Source organism: Mus musculus, chromosome 16, assembly GCF_000001635.26.
Source record: "Mus musculus strain C57BL/6J chromosome 16, GRCm38.p6 C57BL/6J".
NCBI classification, from domain to species: Eukaryota; Metazoa; Chordata; class Mammalia; order Rodentia; family Muridae; genus Mus; species Mus musculus.
Window position 1 is genome coordinate 9,373,157 of NC_000082.6, and position 24,412 is coordinate 9,397,568.

Below are 24,412 nucleotides of genomic sequence, written 5' to 3' on the forward strand. Positions count from 1 at the left end.
GTTCGCACAGTGTAACACACTACAGCTTTGAGGAATAAGAAAACAGCAGAGTATGTGCCGTATATGTGTGTATTCCCATATATGTCTCAGTGTATATATATGCATGTATATTTATGGAAAGAAACAGGCTGTTAAATGGTGCTTATGGTGTTCTTCTGGATAAAAAGAGAACATGCAGATGTTTCATAGGTCTGTCAAAGGTTAGATACACACACACACACACACACACATACACACACACACACACTCACACTCACACACAAATGCATACACACACATGTGCACACAGGCACACACATACGCGCGCGCGCGCACACACACACACACACACACACACGTGTGTGTGTGTGTGCACTTGCAAGAATGGTTACTTCTAAATAGAATCCAGAAATTGTTTTAATATGTCACTTTCTTTGCATACACTTTACTGCTCATACTCCTACCAGGAACATATATATTAACTTTTAAGCTAAAATTGTGTTTTGTAAGAACACAAGAAATTCATTTATAAATGATCAACAGTTTCTTAAGTTCCGCTGTTCTCTAGAGTACTTACCAAACACATCTATATGTCACTAGAGGGCTTTCCCTGTAAAACGTGCCCCATTACTTGACCCTTGAGCGGCACTATTCTTTACAGTGCTCCCCAGCCACAACAATGCAGCAGGACTGCATCTCCTCACATCAGCTACAGGAAAGAGATGAAAGGCTGACATTCTTTGAGCCTCTTCTGCTTGCCAGCTGCAAAACTCTACACATTCTCTGGTCCAGCCTCATCTAACCTCCTCTCCCAGCTACTCAGCTCACGGTCCTGAAACCAGAGCTTGGATCTGCAGAGCTGAGAACATGATTTGATGAATGAGTACAGGAAGGAAGGCAGGAAGCACTCAGATGCTCCTGTCAAGGGAGCAAAAGTATGACCAGGGAGAGCGTGCTCTGAGCAGAGCCCGAGAGCCACAGTACCCGTGGTGAGCTGCTGAGCATGGGACTGAGATGCAGCTTCTCTGATGCTGGCACCGGCAAAGAGTGCAGGTGAGTGGTGAGTACCCGGAGCTCATCCAGGCTATGAACCAGGAAACAGCAGACAGTGAGTCCCCAGGAGAGATGCTAGGGATTTAAAATAGTATGTATGTTTAAAATATGTCTGCAGGATACACTAGTCCCTGTCGTTATCCTGATTATCTCCCAGATCCTGAGGGGCTTGTCTGCACACTAAAGCACTCTCTGACTTGAGGAAAAAGCTTTATTTTTATCAGGTATTTACTGGACACTTTTATTAAGAATATTATTGAACAAATGTCAACAGTTTCTCTCTTTAAGGAATATGCTATACTTTACAGGTCTGAGTGCTCATTCTATGTGGTTTATTCCTTCCTTCCTCCTCCCCCCTCTCTTCCCCTCTCTCCCTTTCTCCTTCTTCATCCACAACCCACCACCATCCTTTGATGCCAGGCTAGCCTTGGGCTTACTGTGTAGCTAAGGATGATCTTGGACACTGCAGCTTGGAGGCATTTAGCTTTTTGGACAAAGTTGTGTGAATTCTTAGGCATGGAACCTGTTCTGGTTCTGGCTCTGGCCAGATTTTGGACCCCACATAAAATATTGCTTCAGCCTTAGCTTCAGTTTTCCTGCCTGTCAGTGAGAGCAGTGTGATCATCCACAATCTTCTAGCTCTAACATTTCAGAGCTTCCAACGTGGGGAAATGTTGGTGACAATATAAACCAAATTGTCTCTAAATCCATAGATCAAATCGCTTGTCTCCCATGTGGCTGTATTCTTTCTTTGACAGCATCGTGTGTCACAGACTGGCCTTACACTCGCTGTGTAGCCAAGAATGCGCAAGGCTGTACTTGGATCCAGAGCTTGTAAAAGGCGGTATTACGATTACAGAAGATCACAATTCTGGTACTATGAAACAGTACATTTCTGTTGTTTCATCTCACAGTAGAGCATTTTGCTCTGGTATCCCCAATGGCTTCCTCATATACTGAGCATCATATGATATGACGGATCCTGTATTGGAAGATGCCCCTAAAGGTGGACTGGAGAGGACTCAAGGGAACACATTCTGGGTCTACATCAAGGTGAGTTGTCCTGGTGAACCATAGAGGATGTCACTATAGAGAATGAAAGAAGTGGATAAGACAGTCATCAGTGACCATGACTTTAACATTCTCTTAAGGTTTTAGGTCAGGGAGTCCTAGAGAAGCACAGAACAGAGAATTCGTTAGAGCTGGGATGGCTACTATCTACTACCACACACACACACACACACACACACACACACACACACACCATACCAAATACATATATACACACACATCACACATATGCCACACATAGGCACACACATACACATATGCCACACATAGGCACACACATACACCTAGAATATGGCAAGGAGCAGATGTTCAGACAGCTTTTGAGGGCTGACTGGGCAAAGTGCATGTCAGTCTATGCAGATTTCTGGGAGCACTCTTTAGATAAGGAGCTATGTCAGATTCCAGTTGACAAGAGGAACTCGGATTGTTTCCTTGTGAGGCTGTGTGAACCTCATATATGGAATTTGTTAGTAGAAAGTTTGGATAGAGATTGGGTTTGTGTTAGATTGCCCACGGTTGTAACAGATAGCTAAGAGGAGCAGCTTAAAGAAGGAAAGATTTACTTCCGCTCTTCCTTTCCTAGATGTCATCCTATGGAGCTCTGGCTCCATGGTCACAGGTCTGCTGGGAGCCAGAAGGACCTGGAGGAGGAAAGCTGCTCATTCGTGGTGGCTGAGAAGCAGAGAGGAATGACAGAAGGGACTATAGGTAAGACACCCTTCGAAGGCACATACCAGTGGCCCACTACCTCCAGCTGTGCCCCACCTTCCCAGCCCTCCAGACAGTGCAGTTCTCTCAGTCCATTACCTCATTCATTAGATCAGAGGCCCTGGGATCTAACAGGGTGAAACACCCTCATAGATGCTCCCTGAAGCATGCTCTACTTGTCTGCTCGACCCAATCAAAGGAACAATCAAGAGGAGCCACCCCACTTCTTGTATCAAGACTTAGTAGCTGTTAGATTTCAAGCATGACTTCCTGGAATTCTAATACCTTTTCTTATTTTTTGGTTAAGGTATATTGGTTACACATGTTGATGGAACCCAACATGCTACTGCAGCACAGGTGTTCAGCTCAAGTCAAGGCCATTAGCATGCCCTCTCCCCCTCACTGTGTCTTTCTTGGGGCCTTCGAATGACTCTTTCTATAACCTTCTATGCCTCAGTTTCCATACTTAGGAAAAGACCATAACACTCCATGAGATACAGGGAAGATAGAGGAAAGGTGAGGAAATGGTGCTTGGTACGGTGCCTGGCACACAGTGAGTCTCAGCCCACAGTAGCTGGCCTTTTTCTTTTAAATTTCTCTTTAATCCCTGCAAACATTTAGAGCATGGGGCAGGGGAAGCAGAGGGAACAGTGTTCTCATGCAGCCCCAGGATTCCCCCTCTGCAGTCTCCCTCTGGATCAAGGAGGCTGGGCAATCCCTCTTGCATAAAAATGGATAAAACAAGGTCTTTTTGAGATGGGTTCACTTACTGACAACTCTTGGGAATCCATTAACTCCAGTATTACTGAACATCTGAATGCAATTTGCAAGCTATAATAACATCGTTCTCGTTAGCAAATGTTTGTGCTGCTCTGTAATTTTCTTTTCCGTATGAAAATAGACCTGTCATCCTAAGGTGGTCGGCCAGCTGCCTCTATAATATCGTTAATAAGCAGGAAGGGTGGTTGGCCCTGTAGTCTGTTAGAGGAATGGGTGTTTCTGTCCCCAAGTAGGGTCTGGGGTCTACTTCTGTCAGATGTAGCAAGGAGATGGATGGTGTAGGGCCCTAGAAGCAAAGGATTAGGAAAGGCTGAAAAGTGGGTGAGTAGAGAATTGGTATTTCTAGAAGCCCCACTTTGTGCTGAGCAGTACCCTGGGCTCTTACACATCCAGTCACATTGCATGGTACATGTTCAAGTTCCCCATAAGCATTTTCTAAATCTGGCTACCTGGCCTCACTGGACTTAGAATCTCAGTGGCTTTTGTTTTGATATTTTAATTTTTGGCGAATCTTTGGTCTAGGATTCTATGCACTTTGGGTAGAGAGAGGGTAAATCTTACAGCACAAGAGAAAACTAAATGCTTCTCGGGGAGTGTTCTTTTACTTAATAGACACAATTCCTTCCTTGAAAATTGATCTCCACTCCACATAACTGGATAATTTATTCACTATTTTTTTTATTAAACCAGCTTCCTTTTTTGTCTATTTGATGTCCAAGCTCAGCAAATATTTATTGTGTGCCTACTGAGTGAAATACAAGGGCTGAAATTCAAGGAGCCATCTATTGAGTGTGCTGGTGTTTCAAGGAGCTGTTGCTCTGCTCCCATGCAGGTTATCAGTTACACAGATGACTAGAACAGAGTCTGCATATTGTGTGAGTCAGAACATGGGGGGGGGGGTTAGTAGCGCCAAGGAGAGTGACTGACATGTTTTGAGGGGTGGAACTGAGATGTGATAAGAAGTACAGCAGAAATATACCCAAAGAAAAGCATGCACTAGGGTCGAAGAACCCTGGCATGTTCTTCATGGCTGCAGCATAGTGTGAGAGGTAGTTTAGGTAATTAGGTAGTGTGTTGCACATCCCAGACATTACCTAGAGGGCAAAGAGCAGCATGTTTTTCAGAGAACGCTCTTTCTGGTATGTGAGACACAAGAAGGGGTAAGAGTGTCTCTCAAGTTTGCAGCACCAGTTGCAGGAACATTGCTATTAGCCAGGGGTAAAGTGAACATGACTTGCGATAAACTATGGGCAGCGGATATTGGGGCCAGTTTCCAAGTTTGAAATATACTGACTGGAGTAAGAGTCCCATGTTAGGTGAGCAATTGAGCAGTGAATACTACGGAAATCAACTAAGAAGCCAGATAAGCCACTCACCCAGAATCCCAGCTCAGGCCAGCTCTCTTGCTTCCCAGTGTTTTCTGATTACATTGCATCCCACATACTTTCCACACCTTGTCTCCTCCTGGGCTTTCGTGTGAGTCTCTGAGCTTGCCATGGTGTGCACACATGCATCAGTTATCAGAACAATCCTTATTGATTGAGACCTAGGCTCACAGTCCTGTGTTTTTACCATTAGCAATTTTTATTTAAAGCTGTATTTAAGACTTTCTGGAGAATAATTCTCATAGAATGCCAGAGAGCTGCTTAAAGAACCATTTGAAGTGTGGACTTGTTGGTTTTGTTTCTCCTCTTCCCACCATGTCAATTTTTTGACTCAGGATGACTTCTGGACACAATAGACTTGGAACATTATCTGCCACTAACAATTGCTAGATCTGTGCAGACTTTTGAGCACAAGCAGCTGCTTCATCAGAAGGTGACCCAGAGCCTGGCACATTTTTTTTCCTGCTGGCTTTCTTCTGCAGGAAACCTTCCTAGTTCATGTAGGGTGTGAGTACACATACCCTTTCTAGCCTTTGAAGTAGTATACAATTGAGAACATAGCCTCTAACTTCAGGCAACATGGATCTGAACCAATCTATCAGATCCTCTTGGCTTGTCAGTTTTCTCAGTTGTGAAGCGGTCACAGTGGCAGGGTATACCAGTTGTACCAGGTACTAATGAGCTGGGCATATGCTGGACTCAGAGTACCTGTAATCCCTAACAGCAGAGTTAGAATTCTGTTATATTTATGGCCACAGATCTGCAGATCATGGGTCATCCAAGTCCAATTTCCCATGGATGTCTCTGGGGCCTCAGATGAGTTTTGTGAGCCTCAGTTTCTTCCCAGGAAAAATGTGGATGATAATACAACTGTATTAAGGGATGTTGTGCTTCAGCAAATTAGTTAACACATGCCAAGTGCCCACAGCAGTGCCTCACATGAGGTGAGTGCCAAGGTCCCTGGCAGCAAGGCACCTGTGTTTCCTCTGCCAGTGTAGATGTTCGCCACCTCTAATTGTTACTCTTTGCTGACCCTTCAGTATGTCAGGGAAGTCATAAGATCCCTCACACCTGCAATATTCAGAACTTCTAGGACAATGAGTGGAGGGGACAGCTACATTTCACCTTGCTTGATAGACTGGGAAGGTGACGTTCAGGGTGATCACCTGACATAGATGAGGTGGTGGATGCAGAGGAGAGTGTTCCGTATGACTGCACACTCCATGCACTTCCATAGAACTATGCAACGTGCTCCTTGGTAGTTCTTGACCACTGATGGAGGTTGGAGACCTGCCAGAAAAATGGTGTCCTTGAAGGCATGATGAAAAATGATCACTTTTCACAGTCTGAAGAGCTTCTTATTAAATTACCAGCTTCCTTTGCCCAAGACTGGCCCAGGGAACATTGGCTTTAGTAAGGGACTCTTTCTGATGAAGGATCAATTTTAGCCTGGAATCTGTTCTTTTGAATCAGTTCCAACAGTCTGATATACTGTCATGAACCTCTTAATAAATGAGCTATTTTACTCAAATTCCAATAAACATTGGGGTGAAGAGGACATTCTGAAATGGACCTCACATCCATATCATGCCGGAGTGGGCTTTTTAGGATGGCTTCCATGAAGACAAGCATCAACAGTAAACAGCACAGCCAGGCAGATGTGAAGAACAAGAAGAAAGGGATAGGAGAAGGGACAGTGTGACCTTGCTTAAGCTAATTTCATAGTTCTTTTTCATGATTTGCTACAGGAAAATTCCAGATGAAGCTGCCAGTAAGTGAATAGTGTGGGAAGAGTTGCCCAGCATGAGATCTGGTACAAGAAGCATTTTTCAGTTATTAGGCTGATGACAGCCCCTTGTTTGCCTGCATCTATCTCAGCATTGGCTCTTTTCTTAGCATCTTGGGATTAAGCAATTGAATGAATGAAGACACTGGTCAGTAGATGCCATGTGCAGAGTACAGCTTTGTAGTCAGGTAGTATGGGGCAGGTGGTTGAGTACCAGATATGCCATTTATTATATCTGTGGCATTGGGTGAGAGCCTTGTTTTGATGATATTTTTTTCTTTTATACCTGATGGATATTAACCCCACCTCATCTGGGTTGATAGAAAAGTTTAAAAAAATGTGTGTAAATAGTGTGTATGTCCAACATGCAAGATGTGTCATACAGTAGGTACCTAATAAATATCAACAGATATACTGAGGTTCTAGTCTAAAATGAAGGCTAGTTCTTTCAGGATCAACAAATTGTATAACATAAGGGGTCTCTTAGCAAATGGACATTATGGAGTATTTGGAAAAGGTGGAAAGTCTATCTTTCTTGCTTGCCCATCCTACCATGAACCTCTAGCTATTTTCTCACCATCTGTCAGGCTGGGGTATAGTACTAAAATGTTGGTAATGGATTTTCTTCAAATGCAGTGCTGAAGTGACCCATTCAGGGACAGGGAATATACTATCCATTCTACAGGGTCCTGCTCACATACTGAAAGTATGGTCCACAGATCATATACACTTGAAACAAGCTCAGCATCTCAGCTTCATTACTCTATTCTCAGCACAAACACCACTAAGACCCTGGGGCATCTGTTTGAACTTTCAATGGGTGCTATTGCAACAAATATGGAGAATTGGGAGAGACCCCCACCATACTAAATTTCAAAAACTGTTTATGAGTTTTCCCAAAGAAAGATTCTGAGCAAGAGTGGCTCAGGGCACACTGCATCTGATCATCTATTGAGATAGATCTGGTGGTGAATGCCTATAATCTCAAAACTTGGGAGTCCGAGGCAGGGGGATTTCCCTGAGTATCAAGCCTGCACAAAAACTGGCCCTATCAACAATCAGTTATGGATGGAGGACAGCTTTCAAGGGTTCCACTGCCCCCAACTGAACTATTAGCTACTGATAGCCCTTGGGACAGGGAGTCATCACGTTGAGGTTTGTACCCACTGCTGAGCCTAGTTAGTTGCAGTGGAGAGTTCTAAGCCCATGGTCACACAGATGACCCTGACTAAACCCAGTAGATCATGGAACAGTAGAGGCATGAGTAGGAAAGAGGGTTTGTGGGGACTCCAGGACTTGGTACACTGTCCTAGACCTAAAGGATGCCATCTTCTGGCTGACGCTGACTTCCCCACCCCCAGAGACAGGACTACCTTGCATTTGAATGGAAGGACCCAGAACAAGGGGTGACAGCCCAGCTCACCTGTATTAGACTACCCCAAGGCTTCAAAAACTCGCCTACTCTCTTCAACAAGGCCCTACATTGAGACCTCACCGTTTATCACAAGACCAACTCAGAGGTAACTCTTTGACAATATGTAGATGATCTTCTGACTACAGCTGAGACCCAAGAAGACTGCCAAGAAGGGACCAAGCACCTCTTAATGGAGCTGGGGGGATTGGGGTATAAGGCTTCAGCCAAAAGGGCCCAGATCTGTCAGAGGAAAGTGAGCTACCTGGGCTACTTGCTGAAAGATGGCCACCACTGGCTTTCCAATGCCTGGAAAGAGACTATTCTCCATATCCCCCCACCGGAAAGCCCTAAGCAAGTACAAGAGTTTCTGGGCATCACCGGGTTCTGTCAGCTGTGGATCCCAAGGTTCACTGAGCTTGTGCCTCTTTATCCCTTGACCAAAAATGGGCAGCCCTTCCACTGAGAATAAGAAGATCAGCAGACTTTTGATGCTATCAAACAGGCCCTGCTTATAGCCCCCTGCCTCAGGACTGCTGGATGCTGGTAAGCCCTTTCATCTATATGTGGCTGAGAACAAGGAGATAGTTAAGGGGGTGCTGGCCCAACAACTGGGTCCCCAGAAGCACCCAGTCATCTATCTGTCAAAAAATTTAGACCCCGATGAGGCCGAATGGCCAGTCTGCCTGCGGATAGTGGCAGCAGTAGCCATCCTGGTCAAAGATGCAGACAATTAACTTTGGTCCAGAACCTGACTGTGACCATTCCCTATGCCTTGGAGAGCATAGTTTGCCATCCCCCTGACAGGTGGCTAACAGATGCCCACATGACCCATTACCAGACTCTCTTGCTGAATTCAGACTGGTCACCTTCACACCACCAGTAACCCTCAACTTGGCTACCCTGCTGCCTGATCCTGACCTTGACCCACCTATGCATGACTGCCTACCAGCAGATCCTAGCAGAAGACCAGGGGTGGTGAAAGCACCTCTCAGACTAACCACTTCCTGACACAGAGGCGACATGGTTCACTGACTGCAGCAGCTACTTGGTAGATGGACAATGAAAGGCAGGGGCCACTATCATAGATGGACACAAGGTGGTATGGACAGAAACATTGCCCTCCAGAATGTCGGCCCAGAAGGCAGAACTGATTGCCCTGACCAAAACTTTTGACCTCGGGGCAGGCAAGAAGATCAACATCTATACTGACAGCAGGTACACTTTCTCCACTGCACGTGTACACGGGGCAACTTACCAACAAAGGGGACTCCTGTTGTCAAAAAGGAAAGAAATAAAAAACAAGGCTGAGATCAGAGTCCTCCTAAGTGCACTTCTCTGACCAGAAAAAGTGAGTATTATTTATTGCCCTGGCCACCAGTAGGGGGAAAGCTTCATAGCCAGGGGAAATAACCTCGCTGACAAGGCAGCAAAAGAAATAGCCCTTAAAGACAACATCCAAGTCTTAGTTCAGTGGGGAAAAACAAGGAAACAAACTGAGGATTGGGCTAAAGGCTGGCTCCACCTCAACTATACTCAAGAGGAGAAGGCCCAGATCTCCAGCTATCCCACCAACTATTATCTCAAGAGATAAGGACCATGGAAACGCAGGGAGGGAAGACCATTCTCCCTTGGGGCCAGGCCCAAGGTTTGCTTTACCAGATGCATCGATGGACTCACGTGGGCAGTAAATATTATTAGAAGCTATTAAAGGATCTAGAATGTTTGTCATGAACTTAAGATATCTGGCAGAAAAAATAGTGGAATAATATGGGGCCTTTCAGCAGGTAAATGCCTGCTGCACCAAGGTAGGAATAGGGAAGAGAACTAGAGGAAGTAGGCCAGGAGTCTTTTGGGAAGTAGATTTTATGGAGATCAAGACTGGAAAGTATGGTAAATATTTGCTAGTCTTTATAGATACATTTCAGGGTGGATTGAAGCTTTCCTCACCAAGTAGGAGACTTGGCCAAAAAGATCTTAGAAGAAATCTTCCCAAGGTTTGGAGTGCCTAAGGTAATTGAATCAGATAATGGACCTACCTTTGTGTCCCAGGTAAGCCAGGGGTTAGCAAAAATCTTAGGGACAGATTGGAAACTTCATTATGCATACCATTCCCTAAGTTTAGGACAGGTAGAAAGAATGAATAGGACCCTAAAAGAGACCTTGACAAAATTGGCCTTGGAGACTGGTGGGGACTGTGTGGTGCTTCTCCCCTTGGCCCTGTTCTGAGCCTGGAACACCCTGTACCATTTTAATCTGAACCCCTTTGAAGTCCTCTATGAGGGTCTGGATGCACCTAGTGGCTGCCAGGTCAGACTTAGAGATCTCTCATCAAGGGTATCAAGACATTATCAAGAGATTGATGGCCCTCCAGACAGTCCAGAGAGAAACATGGTCCAAACTATCTGCTCTTTATGCCCCAGGGACTATCGAGGTGCCTCACCAATTTCAGGTCAGTGATGCTGTTTATGTTCCCTGGCATTGAACCCAGTCCCTGGAGCCCCACTGGAAGGGCCTCTACCTGGTGTTGCTGATGGCCCAGACTGCATCTCATGTAAAACCAGCTACTGCCCCACCCGCTACAGATCCTCCCTCCTGGAGCAAGGCAAGGACTAACAACCCCTTAAAGCTTAAGCTCACCTGGCAAGTAACAGAGAATGGGAAACATCTTGACTTTAGTGGGATTCTGGCTCTGGCTTTATTCCAGAGGCTGGATGCTAAAACAAGTCCCCATCAACCAGCCAGACTATTTTACTCTATTCTGCCCCTGAAAACTGTATAAAAACTCACCAAATATGCTGCCTGGGGTTGCCTTTTCTTTGGTTGTATGACAGCCCCAGTGCACTAATAAACTCCTCCCCAGCAGCAATAAACTCCTCTTGCTTTTGCATCAGTCTCTGGCTCTGTGTGGTCCACTGGGGGTGGGTTGGGAGTGGGTGTGGGTGTGGGTGGGTGTCTCTGGTAGCTAAGGTTCATCAGAGTCTTACAAAGGGAAGGTTGACATGCATAAAAATATCAAAGAACAAATGTAATTAGTAAAAAAACAATCAAAGAAAAAACAAAAGCTATTCAGTTATAAGGTAATGAATGTTTAGAAACCATTATTCTAAGACACTAAGTTTGGGATGGGAGGATAGGAAAAAAAATTCAGAACATAAAGTTACCTAGATAGCTCTTTTCTCTACGCACCAATATATTTGTATAGCCACGTCTAAATTAAACTTGTCAGGATTATGCATATAAGTTCCTCTTAAACATTTTTTAAAAGTAGCTTCTCATTCCAAAAGGACCACAAAACTTTCTTTTGTGTCTTTGGAGAAAAATGCATTGCAGAGGCATCTTGGAATTCTTTGGCATCTCTGACACTGAGATTGGTCATTCTATCTTGTTGACCCTGTCCTCCAAGGGGCTTCATGTAATTTGTGGTCTTTCAGCAAGCTTCACATTCTGCAGTCCCTGGCAGGGGGCCTGATGAATTAAGCTGACCCAGTGGCTCTTGTTTATTCTCTGTTTTCCTCCATCTCTGCTTTCTCCTCAGCCTTTGTCTCACAGGCTTATTTGAGTAATCCTGTGAGCTTCCTTCCAGTGGCATGGCTGTGATTTCCTGGGGCTCTTGACTCAGCCCCTACAGATTCTTTCAGTTCAATCCCTTCCTTGATGTGTGACACCAGCTAAGTTTTATAAACAGTTAGCTAATTAATTGATTAATTAATTAATTAATTATAGTCTCTCCACATCTTGGCTTTCACCTCATGTCAGTGCATACACAAAAGCATAGATAAGGATTTGCTGAGATGGTGAATATATGAAGAATTTAGCATGGTTATAGAGTAGATATTGGTAAATGATAGTTTCTGTTCTCCTACAGCCGGTTAGTCTGGGATCACCCTGTGCATGTTCTGGTTCCCAGCTAACTGGCTGAAAGACTAGGAAAAGAACTATCGTACCCAGCAGCATTAGAATTCGGGCCTTGCACCGCCACACTGGGTGATGCACTGCTAGGACAGAACTCAGGCTGTGTAGGTATTCTATCAACTGAGACGCACTCCAGCCTTTTTCTTACCTCCTACCACCAGGATATAATGAATAAAGAACTATAGAATATGAGTGCACCCAAGTGTGTGTGTGTGAATCCTAACTCCAGGCTTTGAACAGATTTCTGTCCAGCAGATGTGACCACACAGTGAAGCAGAGATTACACAATGCTTTTCATTTGTGCCGCATCAAACTCGCATATCCCCCATGGGGTACTTATTAGTCCTCTTTTTGTATTTTAATTTTGTTTCCTTTGGAAATTTTATGCATGTATCTTTGATCCACCAATCCACCCCTCACTTCCCTAAGTCTCACTGAAATCACTCATTATGTCTCCCTCTAAACTTCATATGTTCTCTTTATTATTCATTTATTTCTAACCTTACTGAATCAAATGAATGCTGCTATATGAGAATGGCTGTGGGACAATCCATGAGGGCACGGCAATCTACCAATGGCCACACCCCAAACTGAATCTCCTCCTCCCAGCAGCCATCAGTTGCTTATTGCTACTCAGCTAGGGGTGTGGCCTCTGGAGCTCTCTCACCTCCGCGCTGAAAGTTTTAACTGGTTTGGTCTTATGCAGGTCACCATTGCCTCTTGAGTTTATGTGTGCAAAATAATCACGCAATGTCCAGAGATGCCTTTTATTGCAGTGGCTAGTGGTAATGCTGATAAACAACTTTATTTCAAGAATAAATAGACCCAAATATCACATGGCTCCTGAGTGATCAGTCAGGTTTGAACCTGGGCATTTCACCCAGATCCCAAGTACTGCCAGCCTCTTCTAACAGTTTCTGTCCTTCTGAGAATGCACAACACCTTCAAAGGTCATTGGCATCATCCAAAAAGTATGTTTTAATCTGAACAATATTTTGATATATGTATCTATTACATCTCCTCTGCCCATCACCTGTTAACGGACTTTAGGTCATTTCTACATGCTGGCTCTTCAGAACAACACTAGAATGAGTGTAGTGAGCAGCTAATTCTTCAAGATCCTGATTCGGGTGTTTCCAGATGTGTACCCAGAAGGGGAATGGCTGGATCACAGGGTAGTTTTATTTTAAACTTCTTGGGAAACCTTCACATTGTTTTTGAAGCAGCTGCATCATTAATATTCTGAGCAGGGTCCCTGTTCCAGCTTCTCACCCTTTCCAATGCTTGTTCTCCTTTGTTTTGATAATAGCCTTCCTAACAGCTGGGTGGGGGGATATAACCCAGATACTATCTAATATCGTCCAGCACATAGGAGCAGAGAGCAGACGAGTGCTTCTCAGGGACGAGAGCAGGGGGAAATGAACACTTACTATTCAGTGTTGGAAAACTTTAGCTGTGTAAAGTGAATGAGACCTGCCAGTCAGCTGGGCAGTACTCACCTGTAGTTAGAATTACTGCCATTAAGAGGACAGAGTTCAGAATCCCCTTCACACAAAGAGAAACGTGGAAAGCTTTTAAAATGTGTGCTTGTGAATGTGCATGCGTGTGCAGTGTGTGTGTGTGTGTGTGTTCCTGTGTGTATGAGTGTGTGGAAGCCACCAGTTGATGTTTGGTGCTTTCTTCCATCACTCTCCAGTGAATTTTTGAGACAAGGTCTCTCAACAGGGAGCTCACTGGCTAGCTGGTCATTGAGTTTTAGGGACCCTCATGTCTCTGCACCTCCAGTGTTGGCATTATAGGTGTGTGGTACCATATACAGAAATGTACTTGTATATTGAGGATCTGAACATAGGTGCTTATGCTTGTGAGATAAGTACTTTTCTGACTGAGCCATTCTCTCAGCCCCACAAGGAAACTTCTAGAGATGAGAGGTGTGTCAGTACCTTGTTGTGGCAATCACATCCTAAGTGGATACTTCCGAGAAAACTTTCAACTTGTACATTTTAAATATCACACATTGGTTTTGGCATGCCAATTGCACCCCAGTGAAACTGCCTTTAAAATCTGCTTTATATAATAGTCTTTTTATTCAACCCTCTGTTTTGAGAAAGAGGGAACAATGTTTCAAGACGAAACAAGAGCTGCCTGTGCAGTGTAGAATTAGGCAGAGACATGAGAGTAGAAACAATGTCTCAGAGTATCATCTACAACCAACTTCCAAAGCAATGCACCTTCTGTTGGCCACTGCCATCTTCTAGAATGTTCCTACAGAGCACACTGAACACCCTTCTTTCTGTGATTCACCCCCTTTATATTCCCATAGTGCAGATCTCAGCTTTATAGACTCCTTTTTGTTAGACTGACTCACTTTATAAAACTTTCCTACTGCATCAAATCTCCACATTACTGGGGCTCTGCACAGAAATGGCCCGTTCTCCAAGCTACCATTCAACAGGTCATTGCTACCTTTGTTCACTCACAACAAACTACTGAAGGCAGTACAGGCTCTATCACAAATGGATCCAACTGTCCATTAGACAGACCTAAGAGGAAGTTTACATTTTTCCCATTTGACAGTCTAAAGAAAGCCCAGTTCATGAGAGGAGGTTCTCATTTTTACTGTCATTGAGGAGAGATCTAAGCCAATGTGAGCTCTCTTGCCTTCCACATGGTATTTCAAAGTCATAGCTCAACAGTATAGCTCAGTTGGATGAAGGGGAAGACAGTGGTGAAATATGCATAAAAATGACATGTAAGGGTCTAGAAATGATGCATATTACTCCATCTGGCTTACATTACTCATGTCAGACCTTAGTCTCATGGCAACATTGCCCATGTGTAAGAGAGGCTTGAGACAAACTGTATTCAGAAAGAAGAGGAAATAAGATTAATGGACCCATCTCAGCCTTTGCCATAGGGAAGTGGATACCATCTCTTCTGTGGCCCACCTTCCTTCCATAGCCTCTGAAGTTCTCTCTGAAAACAGGCTCCACCTCTACCCCAGGATCCCCAGTAAGCAGTCAGAATCCTGGAAGGATCCTTAGCTTCCTGGAAGGATCAGCTATCCTTGATAAATTTTTTGGAGCAATGTCCAGAAACCAAAATCAAAATTATGGTTTGGGGGTACTCATGGTGGAGAAACATCTCAAAGACTTCAGGGCTCACCCATACACCCCAGCTGTAATTACTGGGGGAGGTGATTAAGTAATCCAGTTTCTGACCTATCATGATCTGTGTAAGGTTTGTGAGTTATGGCTTCTTACATCTCTGGATTTGAACTGTTGGAGTAATTATCAGGCTAGGTTTATGGATTAACACCCATTTCTTGGAAGCAGTGAGAACCCAGAAAGGTGGTCATTGCTGTACCTGTTAGGATATGTTGAGGATCTGTAAGGCTGTGCTCAGGCCAGAGCTGGGCAGGTAATAGATAATAACTAATGGCAATTTACTTTTAGCAACAACATGAGCACCTATCAGACTCTGGTGGAAATAGAACTGAGAGGATGGAGAGATGGCTCAGTGTTAAGAGCACTGACTGCTCCTGAGTTTTATTCCCAACACCCTCATGAAAGCCCACAACTGTCTGTAACTCCATTTCTAGAGGACCTGCTAACCTTACACACACATGCAGGCAAAACACCAGTGCCCATAAAATAAAAAGTAAATGCATTATTTAAAAAAGAAAACAGAAACGAAACTTCTTGGTCTCTGCCGTCTGTATTACTTGTCTCTAATGCATAGCCTTTGACAGCGTGATGTAGTGGGACAATGTTTTTCATTCCTGTATTTAAAAATGAAGTTTGTCTGAGGCCAGGGAGATGACTCAATTAGTTAGATTGACGTGAGTTCAGTGACCAGAACTCTATAAAAAAAAATCTGGGTGTGGTGGTGCAAGTTTGTAATCCCAGTGTTGGGGAACAGGGACAGGAAAGCCACTGGCTAGCCAGCCCAGCCTACTTACCAGACCAGGGAGAGATGTCTCAAGATAAACATGGATAGCACCCCAGGAATGACCTGAGGAATGACACCTGAAGCTGTCCTTTTGCCTCTGCACATATACACATACACATGTATATGCACTCACACATGCATGTACCTGCACACACATGAAGAATACATATAAAAAGAAGTTGTTATGGCATAGCTTTGTGAGAAGAACATACATATTTGTACTTATGTCCTGGATTCTTTTCTCCTACTTCATGCCTGGACCACACAAAAGCACTTCTACAATGATTGGGGTAGGGCTGCAATGTGGATCAGCTGAAAAATAAAGCCAGGAACACTGGGTAGCTATCGTGCAGCACCCTGGGCAGTGCACATACTACTGTTAGCTAGGGCTCCACTTCTTCATGGACCAGGCCTCTTCTTTTAATTCAGAGAGGCACATACTGGCATAGAACACCCTACTAGGCAATGAAGTCTTGTGACACATGGGCAACTATAAAATTCAGATAATGGCATGAAAGAGATAAGAAATCTGCTTAAAGCAGAGTGCTGTGTCAAATAAACATAAAACTTAAAGAGAAACAGAATTAGAAATGAGAGGAGAGAACACTAAATGCGCTGTAGCCATACGGTCTGTCATGAGATCTGCTGTAGCCATACTGTGTTGGGTATGTGGTGGTTAACCATATGAAGGAAAAAGTGGGATGGAGAGCGAAGCACCATAGACTCCTGCGACTCCTCAAAGAGTCCTCATTGGCCGTACAGGGCATTAGATCTAAGATAGCTCCCGAGGCCAGAGTGGTGGCTGCTTTCCCACTCTTCATGGAAGTCCTAACAGGAGCTGGTGCACTGTCTGTCTTTCTGAGTTATCCCATCAGGCAGGGCTTTCATTGGGGCATGGTGACAGTGTAGTGAGATACGATTGGCCAAGAATCTAGGGACTTGGGATTGACTGCATATAAATTTTATGCATGTTATAATAAACTCAGATTTGCACCCTGATGCTGCTCTCCAGAGTCTACTTCCTGGGACTCGTCACGTGACTCCATCACCTCTCGTTCCCCATCCTCACTCCTGCTCCTACAGTACTGTCCATCATGAGATCTGTTGTAAAGTACTGTCTGCCGTCAGGAGCTAAATATTTGTGCATTTGTGTGACAAGGGTTTCTTTATCCCTTCTTCTGCCCAAAGTAATCAATGTAGGATGCCTTGTTATGACAAGTGTCCTCCCCAATGAACCAGTCCACTGATTGGTAAATGTAAAATAAGCTACCTCATTGAAGACCTCTCAGATCTTCAAAACAGTCAAATGATGAGGAAAGGCCACTGGAGCACATGTCATAGAAAGCCTGTCACCTCACATTCTTTGTTCTGTGGTGCAGGAGTTAGAAAGTTAAAAGGCTGTTATTCAGTGTTGCCAGAGATTTTTCCATCTCAGCCTGAGACTCACACATCTGATGGCCACAGCATGGGGGGACATCTCAGGGTCTGTAAAACCTAACAAATGTTCTACATTTGTGTTCTCTGAAGCTGCTCTGAAGCCATGGGATGTGTTCTGGCTCCTGTAACATCCAGGAGCAAGGGCTCCAGCTCTGGGCGCCAGGGATGACCCATCATTTATGGAAAACATCTCACCAGGGTGCTCAGAATGGGAAGCATCCTCAGGCTCACAGCTGTCTTGTGCTGCTGCAAACCTCTGTGCAGATCCTGAACTAATTGCTGTACTGAGAGTAATTTGTCTTAGCCGCTCTCACAAGTCCTGCTTGGTGGTCTAGTTGTCCAGCCTGTATCTCTGGGCTCTCAGTGGCAGAAGCCTGGAAACAGAGTCCTGTATCTTTGAGCAGAGTGTATGGGATTAGACTGCTGGATTCCAATCTTAGTTCCAGCTGTGTGATTTTAGGCAAACTGCCTGACCTCTCCGAACCTCACCCTTCTCAATTCTGAACCCCACCCTTCTCACTTGCTAAGTAGAGATGAAAGGAATGCTTTCTATTTTGTTTGAGAAGAAGAGATGGCAATTCTTTTGTGTCTAGATTTCTTGTTTGCATGTTCACAAATGCAAATGGAGGCCAGAGTGACTGTTAGGTGTCAGTCCTCAGGAGCTGCCCACCTTTCTTATTGTTTGGTTTTGAGACAAGAGCTCTTATTGACCTGGCTGGAACTCACTGGCTAGGATAGGTTGGCTGGTAGTGAGTCCCAGGGATCCAACTGTCTCTGCACCCCCAGACCTGGGTATGCAAGTATACCCCACCATGCTTAGCTTTTTCTGTGCTGCTGAGGACTGAGCTTAGGAGCACCTCCCAGTCTTTATATATTAACTATATATCTGACTTATGTATCTAACTTATGGTGAATACCAAATAGTCCTAAATGTTAGCTTCTCCCACCACCATTCTCATGGACCAACTGCACTTTTGACACTGGCACCAAGTTCCTGACAGAAACAACTTAAAGGAGAAAGGTTTAAATCTTGCTTTTGTTTTCTTTGCTGTGGCAATGAGGGATGGTGGAGCAGATCTGTTTAGTTCATGAGAGACAGGAAGCAGAAAACAACAAAAAGAAAGAACCAGGGTAAGATACAGCCACAGTCTCACTGACCTCCTTCCTCCAGCAAGACCTCACTTTCCACAGAGCCAGAGCCTTGTAGCAGTCTGTTCAAAATCTAAATCTTTCTGGGGATTAAATCATTGATAAGACCATGTGCCAGGCAAGCACAGGAGACAACTGAGCTTGGGAGCCTCATTTTGTTTTGTGTTTTGGATACCTCTCTCTCCTCTTGTAATCATGCTCTTGGCAGCCTAGTTCCTTGACCTGAGTTACTACACCTACACACACACACACACACACACACACACACACACACACACACACACCCCTCTCCAAACAACTCTTTTACCCTCAACTGTATCTATCAGGCTACATGTGTTCCTGTCTTTGAGCAATACTATGCATTTTCCTATTTCTTGGTAATGATTTAACTTTTATATGACAATTTCTATACATGTACATTCACAACATATCTGGGTATGAAAATTGCAGGGATAATCTAGACTGAACTGGTTTTGGATGCTCATGTATAAGGTAAAACTGTGTTCTTTGGTAACCTTTTAGGGAGAGTGTTCTCATATAATTCTCAGAAATGCCCTTTAGAAATACTCAGAGGTACATGCTACTAATGTTATAAAGTGTAATGAGGCAGTGGTGGCAATGGTGGGAATAAAGGCGTTCCTTGCAGGCCCATGTCAAGGTGCCCTCTGAGAAATCATACCACGTGGCAGACCTGGCATAAGGTAAGTTTATTGTGGGAGACTGGGAGTAAGAACTTGGAAAAGGAGTAGAGGTGGGTAGAGGGGCATAGAAGGACAGAAAGAGAGAAAGAGAGGCTGGCCAGGAACACATAGAAACACACAAAGAGAAAAAGATTGAAAAGGGAGAGAGAGGAGGAGGAGGAAGAAGAAGAGGAGGAGGAAGAGGAATAATAATAACAATAAGAAGAAGAAGAAGAAGAAGAAGAAGAAGAAGAAGAAGAAGAAGAAGAAGAAGAAGAAGAAGAAGAAGAAGAAGAAGAAGAAGAAGAAAGAAGGGAGTCCTCTTATATGTGACAAGCCACCCGCACCTGGTGGAGGTGCAGGTAGTAATGGCTACAGGTGATAATGCAAGCTGTTGCTAGGTTACTAGGTCACTGTTGGGAGGAGCCTAACAGACTTCAAGTAATATCCTGAATGTTTCTCAGTCCCGCAGAGCTGATGTGATGGGCCACCACATAATTTATCTGAGTAATTAGCTTTTCTCTATCCCAAGCCAGGAGTCTGGAGAGACCAATCAATCATCTTTACTGAGAAGTCCTGGAAAATTTCTTGTGGCCAAGTTTCCAGTTCACTCACATTGCGATACGGAATAGTTGTTCCTAGACATCAATCCCATGATATACAAGAACTGAGAAACATTCAGCAAGCATGCAGGAGAATCAATCTCTGGGGTGCGCAAGCTCCTTGTTCTTGATTCATCTTCTCATCTTCTTGTATCCTGCTGTCATCTTTAATGCGTATCTTGAAAGACACATTAGCAGCAATGGCTGTGTTTCCCACAGTGAAGACTCAAATTTCCACAGGGTTTTCTTGAAGACAGGATTTCTATTGGGTATTGGTCTTATGCTGAGGACATAATCCAGTAGACAAGACATTTGTTCTGCAACTATGAGGTCTGAATTTGGGTGCCCAGAACACATAAATGGCTGGATCTGTTGTAGATGTACCTGAAATCTCAGAACTTCTTGGATTGGATGGAAGGCAGACACAAGACGATTCACAGAAGCTCAAATGCTAGATCACCCTCTGTACAAAAAGGGGGATGACAAGAGAGAGCCTATCTCGAACAAACGGAAGATGAGGACCAATGCTTGAGCTTGCCCTCTGACTTTCACCTACACCCTGAGATACACACTCAGATGTGGACACTCACATTTACACACAAACCTACTTTACATGCAAACATAAAAGCATTTTTCATTCTGTCCTTGAGACAGCTCAGTGCTAAACACTTGCCTAGGATGGTCTTCATCAGCACAAAAAAGAGGAATTAAAGTTATTAGTCTCATTGGACATTCCCTAATACTGTGATTAGCAGGCCTAGCTCTTCTCATGTGGCCACCAAGGAAGTGGACCACAGAGAGGTTTCACAACTTGTCAAAGGTCACACAGTTCATAAGCAGCACATCTGAGAGCAACCCTAGGGGTTTCCTCCCTTAAAGCCACTGTGTTTTTCACAGTATCCTGCAGGCATCAGGAAAGTAAAATGGGTTTTGCAGAACAGAATAAGAGCCTTTCTTCTTAGAAATGGAGGTGTGGCCGTCAGGGCCTGGCTTTCGGTAGAATGCCATTTTCAGTGTCTCCTTGTGACCCCATTTAAAGTCTCTCTCTCTTTAAAGTTTCTCTACTCTCTCAAAGGCCAGAGAAGCAGTTCACAGGCAGCATTACTCTCTGTGCCACTTTCTTCAGTGTGGAGGTCAGAATCCTTGATCCCCAGGAAGTGACCTCATAAAGCATCTCACTTCTCAAGTCAGCCGATAACAACTGTGCTTTCTTCCTTACCCACAGCTCTGCCTCTACCCGGTGAGCCTGAGGTCACCCACCTCTGACTTGGATCCTTTGGGGACCTGCTCAGAGCTTCCTGCTTTTTTGCCATAGTGGGTGAGGAGGCCCGGAGAAGAGAGGGAGGCAGCAGAGCCATGAGCACTTGAGCCCCAGTGTGGCTTCTTCCTGGCTGCACAATCTTGGGGGAGTCTCTTGGGTTCTCTCTGGGCTTTCTCTGTAATTCAGTGGGCAGATATTTTAATTCATTTGCATACATTTATTGAGGTCTATCAGGTTCGAGGTACCCTGCTGAACAGAGACGCTTTGGCGAATACAATCTTAGCTGTGCCCCCAAAGAGCCTCCTTGATCTGACAGTGGCAAACAAGGGGGGAGATAGTGCATACTGTGCAGAATAAAATGATACCAGAGCCAAGTTCTTTAGGTAGAAGATACCTTGTGTTGTGAAATATGTAACAGGGAGAGTTTGCTGTGTTTGGGCAAGTAATTAAGATGCTAGGGATGCATAAGAGTTGAGCTAAAGATGCATAAGAGTTGTGAAGTGATGTAATGATGTGCTTGCCTTAGTCTGCAGCTTCCCCTCTTCAATGTCAGCACCAGCACGGGTCTGCTTGATGTTAATTCACCAAGATCAGAAATTACAAGTTTGGTGGCCATGTCCATCCACCTTGGTATATGTAGGACTTTGGTTTCAAGACATACCCCATGTCCCAGGCATGAAAGCCTGCAGATACATATGTGTCTTCTATGGCATGATGTACTGTTTGCATGGAATGCACACATGTCCCCTGTATACTGTGAATTGTATTGAGACGACTCAACTCCTGATATAAAGCAAATGCTATGGATGTTCTGGATACTCGCCACTGTTTGGGAAGTAATGAGGAAATCACTGTGTTTAAGACAGGTGTGAGCTCTTTGTCCTGATATGGGGTGTAAAATCCCAGAGTAAGGTGTGTGCTCCCTACATGGTACCCACGATGGCAGCAAGATGATGAGAAAGAGAATCCAGTCATGCTGGAGGTATGAATGGTGCCTTTTAGAGAGTGTCCCATGAGGCAGCATCCTGAGAAGAAGTCACATTCTCCCACTTCATCATCCTTCTTACGAAGTGCTACAGAGATCATTCTCACAGTGCAGCAGGATGCCAGGAAGCTGTTCGGGAGGGCTTCCTCTTTATCTGCTTGCCACACAGCTGTCCCCAGAAACCATTTGCCTATCAAGGTCCCTCTATATTCAATGTGGGCTCATCCAACAAAGACCTCCTCTGAGAAATGCCAACTGTACTACCTACAGAAACATTGTTCTCTCTCCCCAGCCTGTTGTTTTGGCTCACAAATGAAGCATAAGTGGGAGAAGGCAGAGAGACGTCTGTCTGTGTGCTGAGTGTCTGTTGTCTTGACTGGGTCCCAGGAGCACTTTCGAAGCTTCTCATTTACTGACACAAATGGGCTCTAACAGACTCTCTGTTGTGATTATTTCCAGAGTCTCCTCAATGACAAAAAAGTCCTCTCAACTCCCCATGCCCTTTGCCTTGGCTTCAAGGAGGTATAGAGACCAGCTCAGCTTGAGAGCAGGTGAACAGCATGCACAATCCCTGTGCCACAGGGTGGGCCATGAATGTCAGTTTTCTAACATGTGCAGAGCCCATCAGGAAAAGAAGCTAAGGTAGAAGGTTTGGAGTCAACACTGCAGTCCCTGGAATCCATTCGATGCTACCTCCCCTTCTACTCTCTTTGAGTCATGCACTGTGATCTATAGACTTCCCTTCACCTCTCTGAGACTCAGTTTCCTTCTCTGGAAAGTAGAAAGTATTGTAGTTCATGGTATTGTAGCAAATGTTCCATAGGGTGAATCTCATTTGTTCCCAAGTCTGTGCCGAGGTAGGCACTTTAGTCCCCACTTCTACATGGAGGCATCAAATGATAGTCACATAGTCCCAATGAGGCTTACAGAATTCCAGTTGGCTCTGGACAACAGCTGCCTGGCAACAGCTACTATAGTGGCCTGCCAGTTGCAGGCCAGGTGTCTAAGAGGGACTGCTAGGCTACCCCATCTTTCTTTCTCTCTCTCTCTCTCTCTCTCTCTCTCTCTCTCTCTCTCTCTCTCTCTCTCTCTCTCTCTCCTTTCCTCCATTTCTCCCTCTTCCACCATCTTCTTTCTCTGTTCCCACCTGTTCCTGGCCAACCTCTTCCTCTCACTTTTTTCTCTTTCTTTACTTCTCTGTCTCCCTTGTCTCTGCCTCTACCCTTTTCTAGGCCCTGCTCTCTTCCCCTGAAATAAATCTTTATTCTAGGTTTGTTATCCATGGTGTGATTCCTCAGGGGAACATCTTGGCAGGGCCTGCTGAGGTGCCCCCTTCTGCCAGAATTGTACCACATTATAAAACACAACACCCAGTCTACAGCATTTGAAATCAAGATTGAGAAACTCAAGACGTATTATTGCAGTGCTTTCAGGGGTCCCCTTTGGGGTCAATAATAAGGACACAGAGATATCTGCATTGTGTAAGGCTGTTAGCCTGTTTGCTGGGCAGTCCCTCAGCCACCCATCTTGTTCCACCTGGCCTCCCTGGCCTGGTACTGTTCTGATCCTGTCCTAGCATCCTCCTGCCCCAGCCCAAGCAGCCAGCTCATTATAAGGAAAGGCTGCATTCCTTTCTGAAACAAAAAAGCTATTAGCATCCTAGAAGAACCTCCACAGTTCATTCATTCCGAGCCAATCAACATCAGGACTACACCCAGTTCATATCTTAGTGTTGCCTTTTGGCCAGATTGAGAGCAATGTGACCTTCTGTGACTTCCCCAAATCAACTTGCTTTTTAACATGGAATCTCAGAGAATCCTTTTTTGGGCAGGTAAGGAAGTAACAAACATTTACATATCCCAACATCCCCTGGTGCTGCCAGTACAGCAGTTAACAATTGAGAACACAGGGCACAGCCAAATAATCATTTAATAATTTGATATTCGGTCATCCTAACAAAGACCCAATAATCCCCACCTCTGTTCACTTTAGTTCATAAATGCTGACTCCTGTCAGTTTCCAAAGTAGACACTGTAATGTTGTCTCAAGGTATCAACTAATATAAGCCACACATACCTCAATATTTAGACTCTGAGCCCATACCAAAGTCAATAAAGAGTTCACAGATTTTGTTATTAAGTGACATATCTAGACAATTTAGTTTATTCTTCAATACTGATGAGGGTAAAACTAATTGCTGCATCAGATAAACTCAGAGACTTCTATAGCTTGACACAATCAAATACAATTTCTAACTCA